We start from the raw sequence: 12,366 nt of genomic DNA, 5'->3' as shown, positions 1-12,366 counted from the left end.
TGCTATCCTATAGCCGCAATATAGCCGTCCATATTTAATTATATGAATATTATACTAGCACTTGCACCAGGAGGAGGTGCAAGGTGTTCGCCCATAGGTTATTGACATGAAATAATAATTACAGGAAAAAAGAAAAGTAAATATTGTATGAATAAATTATAAATATATTGAAGTGCTTTATGTACATAGTACTATTTTTGAAAAGGAATTTAAATTGTGTGATGAAATACAATATTCAAGGTATACAATATTAATTCGATAAATTGTTTGTGATGTAAGAAAACTAAACAAAATAATTTTGTATTTATGTGGTAAGACTATAACACATTGATGGGTTAATTGAGAAGAAAGTGTAGTTAAGAAGAAGACATTGAAAATCAATTTGACATACATTGGAATAAACATTGAAAAGGTAGATAAGTTGGAGATAATTTCCATAGCAAGTCAAATTGTGATATTGCTATTCCTGATAGCAATATCACAATTGAAAAGGTAACTTGACATACCTAAGTTTTTTTTGAGAAACAACATTTGTGAGTGCACCTTAATTGTACTTAATAAGCATCAACTTCTAGAAGTGAACAATGTACACAATAGTAACCTTTGAGAAGGATTTGAAAATGTATCATGAAATATTATTCTTAGGGTACATGCAATATTATTTCAATAGATTGTTAGTAATGTACAAAAGGTGAACAAACTAATTGTTCATGTATGTGGCAAGGCTGCAACAAGATGTAAAAACAAAAAATATGGGTTAATTGATAGGAGAATGTAGAAATGAAAGAAGCATTGAGAAATAACTTGACGTGCATTGAAAAGGTAAATTTTGAGCACCAATATTTCTCAATGCACCTTCATTGCACTTAACATTTGTCAACCTATAGAATAGAGTAATACATTAGTAATGAAAGCCGAAAAGAACATAAAAAAATGAACAAAGGAAGTTATTGCAAATGTTGAACATTACCATTTTGTGTAGAAGTAGCTTCATTGACTCAATTTGTATCTCCATTATTTAACAGTTCCTAATGACACAGAATGGAACTCACTCTTGTATATTGGGGATGTGCAGTTGAGAGTAGTGATGTTTGGATGCAAAACAAGATAAGTAGGGAACATCAAGCCGTGCTTTACAAGAATAGTGAAATGACAACACCTCTATTCATGTGACCAGAAGTTCACACTCTACTCAAACATTTCTAGATTAGATTTCTATTTTGGGAAACCCGACATGAGCAAGTAAAGTATGCTTAGTCAAAGAACAAGCCTTTGCAAATTGGGAACAACACTCCTCTTGAGATGTTGAGACAACTATTGCGCTTCAAGAAAAAAGTGGACACAGATGCCACATGACTTGAAGATAACAGAACCCCACTCTCCTCAAAATTTAACTCTTTCTACTATTAGGATTCCATGGTATATTGATTTGGGAAGGAATCGGTGCAAATATTGGCTTCCATTAAAGTATCATCCCCCTATCCTCTTACAGCCACTACTAGTAGTAAACAACAAGGCAGAGGATCATGATATGACAATAGAAGTTCGGCGATGGAGAAGGCTCAAAGAAAATTATTGGTACTTTGATTATGTTAAGAATGACCCAAGAGAGCAAACAACTAGTGATTGGAGAGTTCAAGCTAGAATTAGAAACTTCATGGTTGTTGGGGACCAGCAATAGCTCAGTTGGGCGGAGTGATGGGTCTCTAAAAGTCCATTGATTTAAGATATTTTTATCTTGTTTTTAAGCAGTTATCTTGTAGAAACAATCACGATTTTATGGTTTTAAGCAAATGCACTTATATTTTCATGTATATGCTCTATATATGATGAGACATTAAGTAGAAGTATGAATAGTTCAAATATGCTATAATTGCTTGAATCTATGGACAAAAATGGTATAATGAAGTGATGTTGCATGATGATAAATATTTCTTCATTTATGCTATGTCTAGGGTAGTTTTCCTCCTATAGCCATAGGATTTGCAAGAGTGGCAATTTGAACTTACACCTTTTTAAATATTGATGATAAAATAAATATATGTATGTAGAAGTGGTGTCATGTCCCCTTTTCAAATAATTAAAAATAATAATCTTTTATAAGGTAGGCAGGCCCTAAAAGGTGAAGTTTCGAAAAAAGGGGATAATCTTTGGAAGCTAATGGACTAATAAATGAAAATTATTATTAAAATATGTTTTATTAACCCCTCTTGGACGTGAGTTAGGGTTATGCCCTCTTTTAAGGGCTTTGGAGGCATTTTGGGCTCATTCCAGAACTTGATTTTTGCTCATTTCTTTGTTGTTCTTCAGAGGCTGCCAAACCTGTGGAGAAGGAGACTCAAGAACAGGATTTTGTAGGTTTCCAGGAAGGCTAAGGATGAGATTTTAAATCCATTCCATGTGCATGCTCATACAGAGTTTGTCTTTGTGCTAAACAATGTAGATTTGTGGGTTTTCGGGTGTGTTTTTTGTAAGAGTTTGGTGTTTTCGATTGAGTATTTCTTATCAGTTTGGGTTGCTTTTATATATCAAACATTTAGATGTTAAAATAGAGCTGAATATATGTATTTGGTCATGATTATACTTCTATGATAGATTATCAGTGCTTTTGTGCTATTTTCGGCTATTTTGTGTTGTTTTTAGGAGCTCGATGAGCATTGTTTTTGTCCTTCGTTTGGGAGCTGTTGTGTAAATGTTATACAAATCTAGAAATGTCATTTTGTAGGCTGTTATTCTACTAAGATTTCTATAAAAAAGTCTACTTTCAGATTTATTAATAATATGTGAAGCTGTGAAGTTTTTTTGGCACTATTTTCGGCATACCCGATTTGGGGTTTATTGAGAAATTGGCGGATCCTTGAAATATTGGTTGTTTGATCTTACAGATATGATTAGAGGCTTGAAATATCATATAAAATCAGAAAAGGGACATTTCAGTGGTATTAGAGCTATGATCTTGTCAGCCTGAAGGTTTGTAGAAGTTTGCATGTCAGTTTTAACAACTACCCAAATCTTGCATGTCATAATTTATAGTTGTATGTTGCTTCTAATCAGCTGCATGTCAAAATTTATGGTTGCATGCTACTTCTAATCATTTGCATGTTAGTTCTTGGAGAATTTGGTGGTTGCATGTTGCTTCTAATTAGCTACATGTCAAAATCTATGGTTGCATGCTACTTCTAATCATTTGCATGTTAGTTATAACCTATTGGGGTTACACTCTACTTTATCCAAAATGGACAGGTATAGTATAGAGTCTCAGAGGACACGATCTTGGACAATTGATATCCAGAGTCAAAACAGTAGAAAGGATGGTTATTTAGACATTCAAGATAAACTTAGGAAAATAAGCCATGACATGTCTGAACAGTTGGTTGAGCACCACCGTATGATGAATGACATGTTGTCCGACCCAACTAAGGTGGATAAGTTGACTGGATTTCTATTTGGCATATTTTCTCACAGGACAGATGAAACAATTACCAATAACTTGCATGAGGAGTTTGAGAAACTAGCTTATAGCTAGGCAGAGGTCTCAGATTCTACTCTGCCACAGGAGGTAGTGGGTTTAGATGATGATTATGAGGATTTTGTTGTGCATGATGATGAGATACCTAGTAGAGATGAGCAGACATTGAGCATTCATGACTTTGCTAAGAAAGAGTACTAGGCACAGTTAGATGCTTCATCGCATGAGGTTGAGGCAGGTAGTACTTCACATGATTTGTCCAGCTAGCTAAAGGTGAACAAAGATAGTATTGTGACTTCATTATCTCATCATGATAGGATGCGGGATATGATAGAGGATCACATTTGAATGATTCAGTTATAGGGTAGACATAACGGAGTTCAGGCAAAGTCTTCTTGTGTTGACTTAAAAGCGATTAGGGAAGGAATGGGAACGATGAAGTTGATTTATTTACATCTTCTATCACATCGTGACCATCTTCTTAGCCTTGTTGGAGACTATTCATATGCCTTGAGGAGGAAGGAGGAGGAAGTTAACAGGCTTTCTCATGAGCTTGAGGACACTCGAGCTTCTTTGGTGAATACTCCATTGGCATTAAAAGACTGGGAGAGACATGGGGATAAGCATGGTATGGAATTGAGTTTAGTTTCATCTTGCACTCTTGATACTCAGCTTTCTGCAAACAGTAAATCATATGTGGTCATTGATAATGTCGCGAGTTCATCTTGCATTCACATCCAGGATATAGGGACAATGTTAGACAGGTATGTGGAATTAGTTGGTATTGGTCATATTACTCAGGTGAGGAGTTTTCTTGAGTTACCAGCTGATTATAGTTTACGGATATGGACTCGAGATTGTTATATTGGCATTTGGGATTTAGTTGACTGGAAATCTTTAACACTTTTTGGTAGTAGTGATTGTTTGGGTGCTATCATGGATTTGATTAGTAGATTGCAAAGTATTGTCTTTTCTTGTTCCAGGAGCTTATCCGATGTTGGTATTAGTTTTTATACACCAGTGTTGGGCTTTGTTCATATATCCAGTCGACCATTTTTACTGGAATGTGTTGATGATCTTTCATATTTGGCAGTGTGTACAGATGAGTCTCAGGATCATATTGGCATTGATGGCATCCAGGAGGATGCAGTGGGTAGTTCTGAAGACTTATTTTCCTTGGTGGTTTCTTTTGGTACAGAGGAGTTGGATAGCAGTGCTACAATTTTTGATACTCTGTATGTTGATATGAGCTTTGGAGTTGATTCACATGATATGGATGGTAATACTCTAGAGACCAGTAACCTTGAGGATACTCCTTTAGATAGTGCATCAGAGGAGGTTTGTAGGATACAGTCTAGCCAGTGCCATCATGTGTTTAGTCAGTTGAAAGTTAGTGAGCGAGACATTGGTATTGCTTGCCAACATTTCGATGTTGTTCGTCAATTGTTAGTAGTTTATGGATGGGGTTCTCATACTAGTGATGAGAAGGGAGGCAGTTATCTTTCCTTGATAGAGTTCCACTCTTTATGGGAGGCTTTCCGGATTCTAAGACAGGATTATATGCAGTTGGTAGCCAATAGAGATTATCTTATGGAGTGGGGCAGTACAACATACGATGCATTGTTGGCCAAGGAAGATGAGGTGAGTGAGCTTACTCAGCAGCTTGAGTTGACTTCTGAGATTCTTGAGAGTACACAATTGGCTTTCAAGGAGTCATAGTTTCATTTGGCTAAGGTGACCATGGAGTTAGAGCAACTACAGTCTTTGCCAGATTCTGTACAGTCACAAGCTGTGGTGTCTGGTGATCTGAGGATGTCCATGGTCGAGATTGTAAAAGATAGTGGAGATGGGGATGCATCCATCCTTGATACTAACATTGGCATATCAGGTTCATCCCCACTAAAGTCAGGTTCAGTTGAGTTGGGTGCTACAGCAGATTGTTGTGGTATGCCTGACATGGTGGTGACCTCTAGTACTAATGGCACGAAAATTAGAGATGTTGTATCAAAGACCATGTGTGATGTTGGTGAGCCAACAGTTGGCATGGTTCTTGCTAGTAATACTACTCCCTTGGCAATGTCTTCATAGGTAGTAGTCAGTTCCAACTTGGTTAGTGATCGATTGCAGTTAGTTACATCTGGATTGCAGTCTGAGCCACTGACTGAGATTGGTGCATTCTATCAACATTACATTTTGAGATATGCTCATCAATTCACCTTTGATGACCATGTTGATGAGATGATGATACAGAGATGTACTTTGGTTCCTAGTGCTTATCATCAGTTATGGGATAGTTTGACACCTCGAGATGAGAGTTGTGATGGGCATGACATGGCGATAGGTTTTGCAGTTGATAGCTTGATAATACATGACTTAGAGTAGGAGTTTTGGAGTGATGCTTTAGCGGGTGTTGTTATTGATTCTACTCCTTTGGCTATGACATCTCCTGACTTAGCTGGTGATCAGTCGCAGTGATTTGTATCACTTGTTCATGGCGAGCTATTAACTGAAGTTGGTTTTTTTTATCAACATTATATTGTAGGGTATGTACATCAGTTAGCATTTGATCCTTGTGTTGAGGAGTTGATGGCAGGCAAATTTGGTTTGGGTTCCATTTCTTGCTATTTATCTTGTGATGGCTTTTCACCATCAGGGGTGCATGGGAGTTATGGTTATGAGACAATGGCTAGTGATTTTCAGAGTTGTATTGACTGCAGGAGTTGTACAGTGTGTGGATTCTCCATACTTGGTACAGTTTCATTCGGGAGCATTCACCATTGTTGCAGAGTTGGATTGTACATTCCGTATAAGCTAATGGGATGCTTTGATGGTATTTACTATGTTGGTAGTTTGGTTTGTCCACTTTACTTGGGTTTTGATGTTCTAAGAGTTTGTGTCTCGTGGGTTTCTGACTATGGAAGTTGTGACTTTGGAGTTTGGTTGAGCAGTAATTGTCAGTTTGATTATGGATTCCTCTTGGTTATATTGCAAAGGATATTGCAAGAGCCTGTGTTAATTGACAATAGTATAGTTCATGACTACATTTGGGATCCAGGTGGATTGATCGGTTTATTGTTCAGCCATTTCTTGAGGACAAGCAATATTTGGAAGGGGAGGACTTGTCATGTCCCCTTTTCAAATAATTAAAAATAATAATCTTTTCTAAGGCGGGCAGGCCCTAAAAGGTGAAGTTTCCAAAAAAGGGGATAATCTTTGGAAGCTAATGGACTAATAAATAAAAATTATTATTAAAATATGCTTTATTAACCCCTCTTGGACGTGAGTTAGGGTTATGCTCTCTTTTAAGGGGTTTGGAGGCATTTTGGGCTCATTCTAGAACTTGATTTTTGCTCATTTCTTTGTTGTTCTTTAAAGGCTGCCAAACCTGTGGAGAAGGAGACCCAAGAACGGGAGTTTGCAAGTTTCTAGGAAGGCTAAGGATGGGATTTTAAAGCCATTCCATGTGCATGCTCATACAGAGTTTGCTTTTGTGTTGAACAGTGCAGATTTGTGAGTTTTTGGGTGTGTTTTTTGTAAGAGTTTGGTGTTTTCGGTTGAGTATTTCATATCAATTTGGGTTGCTTTTGTATATCATAAATTTAGATATTAAAATAGAGCTGAATATATGTATTTGGTCATGATTATACTTCTATAATAGATTATCAGTGCTTTTGTGGTGTTTCCAGCTATTTTGTGTTGTTTTTGGGAGCTCAATGAGCATTGCTTTTGTCCTCCGTTTGGGAGATGTTGTATAAATGTTATATAGATATGGAAATGTCATTTTGTAGGCTGTTATGCTGCTGAAATTTCTATAAAAAATGTCCACTTTCAGATTTATTAATAATATGTGAAGCTGTGAAGTTTTTTTGGCACTATTATCAACATACCCGATTTGGGGTTTATTGAGAAATTGGTAGATCTTTGAAATATTGGTTGTTTGATCTTAAAGATCTGATTAGAGGCTTGAAATGTCATATAAAATCAGAAAAGGGACATTTCAAGTGGTGTGCACATTGAATTTTTTTCAAGACTTGCCGCGGATATTCAAAGAGGCAACACCTCAGCATTAAAGTCAAAGCCAATCGGTTTGTTGAATCATCACCAATGAAGCAAGTCATTATTTGCTTTCTATTGGAACAACACATGAATGTAGCTTCCAAAATCTATTATATTCCTAAAGGATTTATTCATGGTTAATGGCAATTTGGTTTCAAATTTTATGAGTTTGTAATTGATCCTCATTAATGGAGTGATCATAGAGTTAGGGAGTAGTTGTAGCTTCCTTTAAATAATGTATGTTGTAGCTTCAAGAGCAATTCTTAAAAAGAAAGAAGTCAAGTTTATTTTCATAGCAGTCGAGTGTGATTTAGTTTTTTGTCAAGTGTAATTCCTTCACCATGAATGAATAGAATAAGCAGTTCATGTCTATTTCCCTTGTGTTGATTGTCCTTTATGTTCACTCATCCAAGGGGGGCCACTTGGTGAGTGAACTATTCTATTAGAATAGATTCCATTTCTTTGTTTGTTTCCTTGCAAGATAGAATTGTGTTTCTCCTGTAGCCATTTATAACATAATCAATGAATTGTTCCTGCAGCATAGGTGAATAGATAGGTTTACTGTTGCAACATTACTTATAAGCTTTAGTTGCTAGCGTAAATTTCCTTTAGCATTTCCTTCATATTAGTTGTAATGACTTGAAGGAGAATTAGAGCATAGACTTTGCAGTCATCCTCTCAAGTTTACGCTTCTGGGTTGACAAATTAAATGAAGTTAGTGTACTATTTTAAGTAAACACATGATGTTGTCTGACCATGAAATCATTTTGAAAGGATGTCCAATCCTTTGTTATTAAAGTAATAAGTTGACTGGATAGGGGTGGTATAAAAACTTTGAACTAGATTTTGAATACCTTAGATGCTTTGAAAATGGGTCAAACTTTTATAAAATGAAGTTTCTTTAGCCAAAGTTGTAGATCACTTTGGAGGTTTACAAAAAGCGGTGATAATAAACAATTGGGTACATGGTTCACAAGAGATGACCTTTAGAAGTTGCATCACTTTAGAAGAAAAAGTAAAATCCCTTTAGATACTCCAATGCTTGTTTAAACTCATTTGGGACATATTCTCAAAATTTTCTAACGTAGGGGAATATACTATAAAGTTGGTCAACCTCAGATAAGGGGCGATTGCAAATTTCTAGAGCCTTCTAGGCCAATTAAAATTCATAATATAAATTGATAAATAGGGGTTACTAGGGGGTTTTAGTGGTGCAAATGGTTGGCTCTAGTTTGTAGATTATTATAATGAAAATGCCCATGTGGTTGTAGCATGTTATTTTTTTTCATATTGTAATGGCATTGAAGATAATAGAGAGTAAGTGGTCTTGTTTTTATAATTGCCTGGTTTTTGTAATTTTTATGTTTTTTTTTTTGTTAGGTTATGTCTATTTGGATTAGTAAAGGGAGCACCCTTCATTATGTTTCATGTGCTTCAGAATTTGACTTATCTAGAATTCCTTTTGTAGATGCAACAAGTTAAATTATTTGATAATGTATCAACACCGGTAGTCTAAAGGTATACTTATATATACCAAGCAAATCTATATTTCTTGTAGGACAATGGAATGTGCTTGAATTAAAACAAAATAGTGGTGAAGTAGTGGACATTTGCTATGACAAATAAAGATTCACTTTTTTAGCACCCAACAAGACCATGGAAGCAATCTCCTAATAGACTTATCATCGACATTTACTTGGTAAGAAAACAAAAAAATCACTCAAGCTTAATAGAGAGCCATGTCTTAAAACTAAAAAGGGAATGTCTATTTGTAGCCATGAGGACATTCATTACAACCAAAGAGGCTAAGATATATCCTTAATATGTTATACACACTAAACATAAATAAATTGATTTTGTCTCCATAACATGGTAACCAAAAGTATCCACCTTGTACTTCTCTTGTTGCAACATTGGATTCTACTATGTCAAATATTAAAATAGTTCTAATCTCAAATTCCTAAGCCATTGCTTAAAATACGTACTGGTTGCTTACTAAAAAAATTGAATTCTTCATAAATTTATTTCTCTTTCTTATTCATTTCTAATTTTTTCATTCTTAATTTGTTATCAAATTTTCTATGAGAAATTTTTATATAAAAAAATTCAAATTCAAATCATTGTTTAAAAACAAGCAACTATAGTAGTCCACAAAATACTGCGTGGCAATTAACCAAAAGAACCTTGTTACGAGTGGATCTACTATATATTTTCTGGCCTCATTGTAGTGACCATTAACCAAAAGAACCTTGTTACAAGTGGATCTACTAAATATTTTCAGCCCTCATTATTTGATCATATCTGAGAAATAGTCTACCGATCACTGTAGTTTATTATCTTCCACTGCCCACCACAGTATTTATGCGTTCTACCTAAAAAGTAGAAGAAACATTGGATACAAAAAGTGAGTAAAACACATTGGTATTTTCATTAAACTTTTTTGATTTTCTATTGTGGCTCCTCTCCTCTAAGTCGATAAGGACAAATGTCTCTTCCTCATTAACATCTGTTTGGCTTTCCCAAGTATGCCCTTCTCCCCCTCCTATCTTCCCATTTTTAATCCACATGAGCTCTTGAACAACCTCCTTCATGGAAGGTCACCTCTGCACATCCACATTTAAACAAGCTTCTGCTAAATTAGCCACACTTGTCATGGATTCGATGTCATCCATTCCCATTAAGCGAGGATCGAATATTTCATGGACGAGAAACTAGCTTTTTTAAGACAAGAACAAGGCCGTCGAATTGCGTTGCTCTTTCGCTCTGTTTACAGACAGAGATTTCATGCTGGTTAAGAGCTACAACATTACTACTCTAAAGCTGTAGACATCTGATTTGTGTGTGAGCTAAACAATCACAAAGTAGTGAGGATCCAAATACCCAAATGTTCCCTTCACTCCTATAGTCAAATGGGTATTGTCAATTAGCATTAGACGGGACAATCCAAAGTCAGATAACTTTGGAGAACATGTAGAATCGAGTAAAATGTTTGCAGATTTAATATCTCTATACACAATTGGAACTGACACAGAAGAATGCAGATAAGCCAATGCTTCTGCAGTGTCTATTGTTATCTATAATCTTGTATTCCATGTCAAGCATTCCATTTCATCTTTTCCATGGATATGATCAGCTAAGGTTCCATTGGAGACATATTCGTAGACCAGTAAAGAGATTCAAGTTTCCAAGCAGTAGCCCAGAAGTTTTATAATGTTTATGTGATCAATCTGAGATAGAATTATGACTTCATTGATGAATTGATCGATTTGGTCCTCGTCAACTTCTTTGCATCTTTTTATTGCCACCATTCTGCCTTCTACTAGTTTGCCCCGGTAAACATAACTGAAACGTCCAACTCTAATTTTAAGGTCTTCGGAGAAATTATTGGTTGCTTCTATGAGCTCTGCTTCTGAGAAAATTGTTGCTTTCCTTCGTCCTCTGTCTGAAGATATGTATTCCTGCGGCAGAAGGCCTCTGTTTTGAATAAAGTATTTTCTTCTCATAATCATCTGTTTCCTCTTCTTCATTGCCCAAAATATGGCCCCTATAATCAAAGATCCTCCCACCAGCAATAAAAAGATCCCTGCTTCACAAAATGGCAAATTTCATTAGCTATTGTTGCCGAATTAACGATATCAGATTTCCAAAATCTATAGGGAAATATGAAAAATGTGAATCTAACATCATCTAACATCATTAATTGATACCCCTCATGCAGGGAAATATTTTAATCTTTTGCTATTTCAAATCTTTATGATTGATCCAAAATATTGATCTCAAATGTTGGTGTTAAAAGAAATACGTACAATCTAATCTAGAAATGAACTTGCATGGTTTACAAATGAAGGGATCATTTTGATAATGATGTATTATAGAGCGTGATTTAAAATTTCATTAAAAAATCTCTCCAAAGATATTTTGTATTATTTCACTGTTGATAATTTTAACCAAGAATAGGTCATTAACAAAATTTAGAGAATACCTAAAAGCAGAGGAATGACTATGATGGCCTTCTCTATACAACTCAATCTGGCGTTGCCTTCTCCTTTCATGCAAGAGTAGGTGAAATTACCCTCCAAGTTCATACATGTTCCCTTCGGTGGTTTAATGCAGTCATTCAGATTCGGATCAGCACATTCATTAATATCTACAACAAGATTTAATTTTTAGGCAAGATTCAACTACAATCAAATTGAAAAATCTGGTGAGTAATTCACCCCCAGACTCGATGAGATTGTCTATTTATTTAATTAGGTGAATATCACATTCTGTGTATTGAAGATTTTTTTCCCCCTTTAACATGTATTTGTACCAACTTCCATCGGTTATGGTGAGCTGTAGCTACCATGTTGAAAGCATTTCAAACACATTTGGAAGCCCATTTTTTTATGTTTAGTATTCAACACCGTTATCTCTGTCTGTGAGCTGTAATGAATGGAATTATTTTGCAGTTCTAATCCATCATACAAGAAATTAGATCAGCGAGAAGGTTTGGCAAATAGCAACAGTAAACATGCCTTTTCTCAGCGAGGCGCGGTGCTTAAACTACAATACACTTTTATGTAGCAATTCAATTTTACTTGTGTAGAATGTACAGTACTACTCTCTCAGGAGATAGTGAACAGGGTACCCCTAATTGGTATTAACTGTGAGGAACTCCTCCATAAAATCAAAATTTCTTAGGATGCCTCATCTCAATTTTGACAGGGGAGAAAATTCTTCAAGGGAGAATATAAAAACTACAAGGACGCAGGGATCTAAGGCCACGGATACACCTAATTGTACAATATCATAGATTTTATGATGGGTGATACAGGATGTCAAGATGGGGAATAAGGGCT

At 35.6% G+C, this 12,366-nt stretch overlaps 1 pseudogene; it reads left to right on the top strand.

Annotated features, from left to right (window-relative positions):
* LOC149545280 (disease resistance protein Roq1-like) overlaps positions 1-12,366 on the top strand; it is a 29,950-nt pseudogene that overhangs the window by 1,330 nt on the left and 16,254 nt on the right.

This window comes from Cupressus sempervirens, chromosome 7 (assembly GCF_028749045.1).
Source record: "Cupressus sempervirens isolate cs-2001-9-10 chromosome 7, ASM2874904v1, whole genome shotgun sequence".
Lineage (NCBI taxonomy): Eukaryota > Viridiplantae > Streptophyta > Pinopsida > Cupressales > Cupressaceae > Cupressus > Cupressus sempervirens.
The sequence above is the reverse complement of the archived record's forward strand: the minus strand, read 5'-3'. Positions and strand labels throughout refer to the sequence as shown.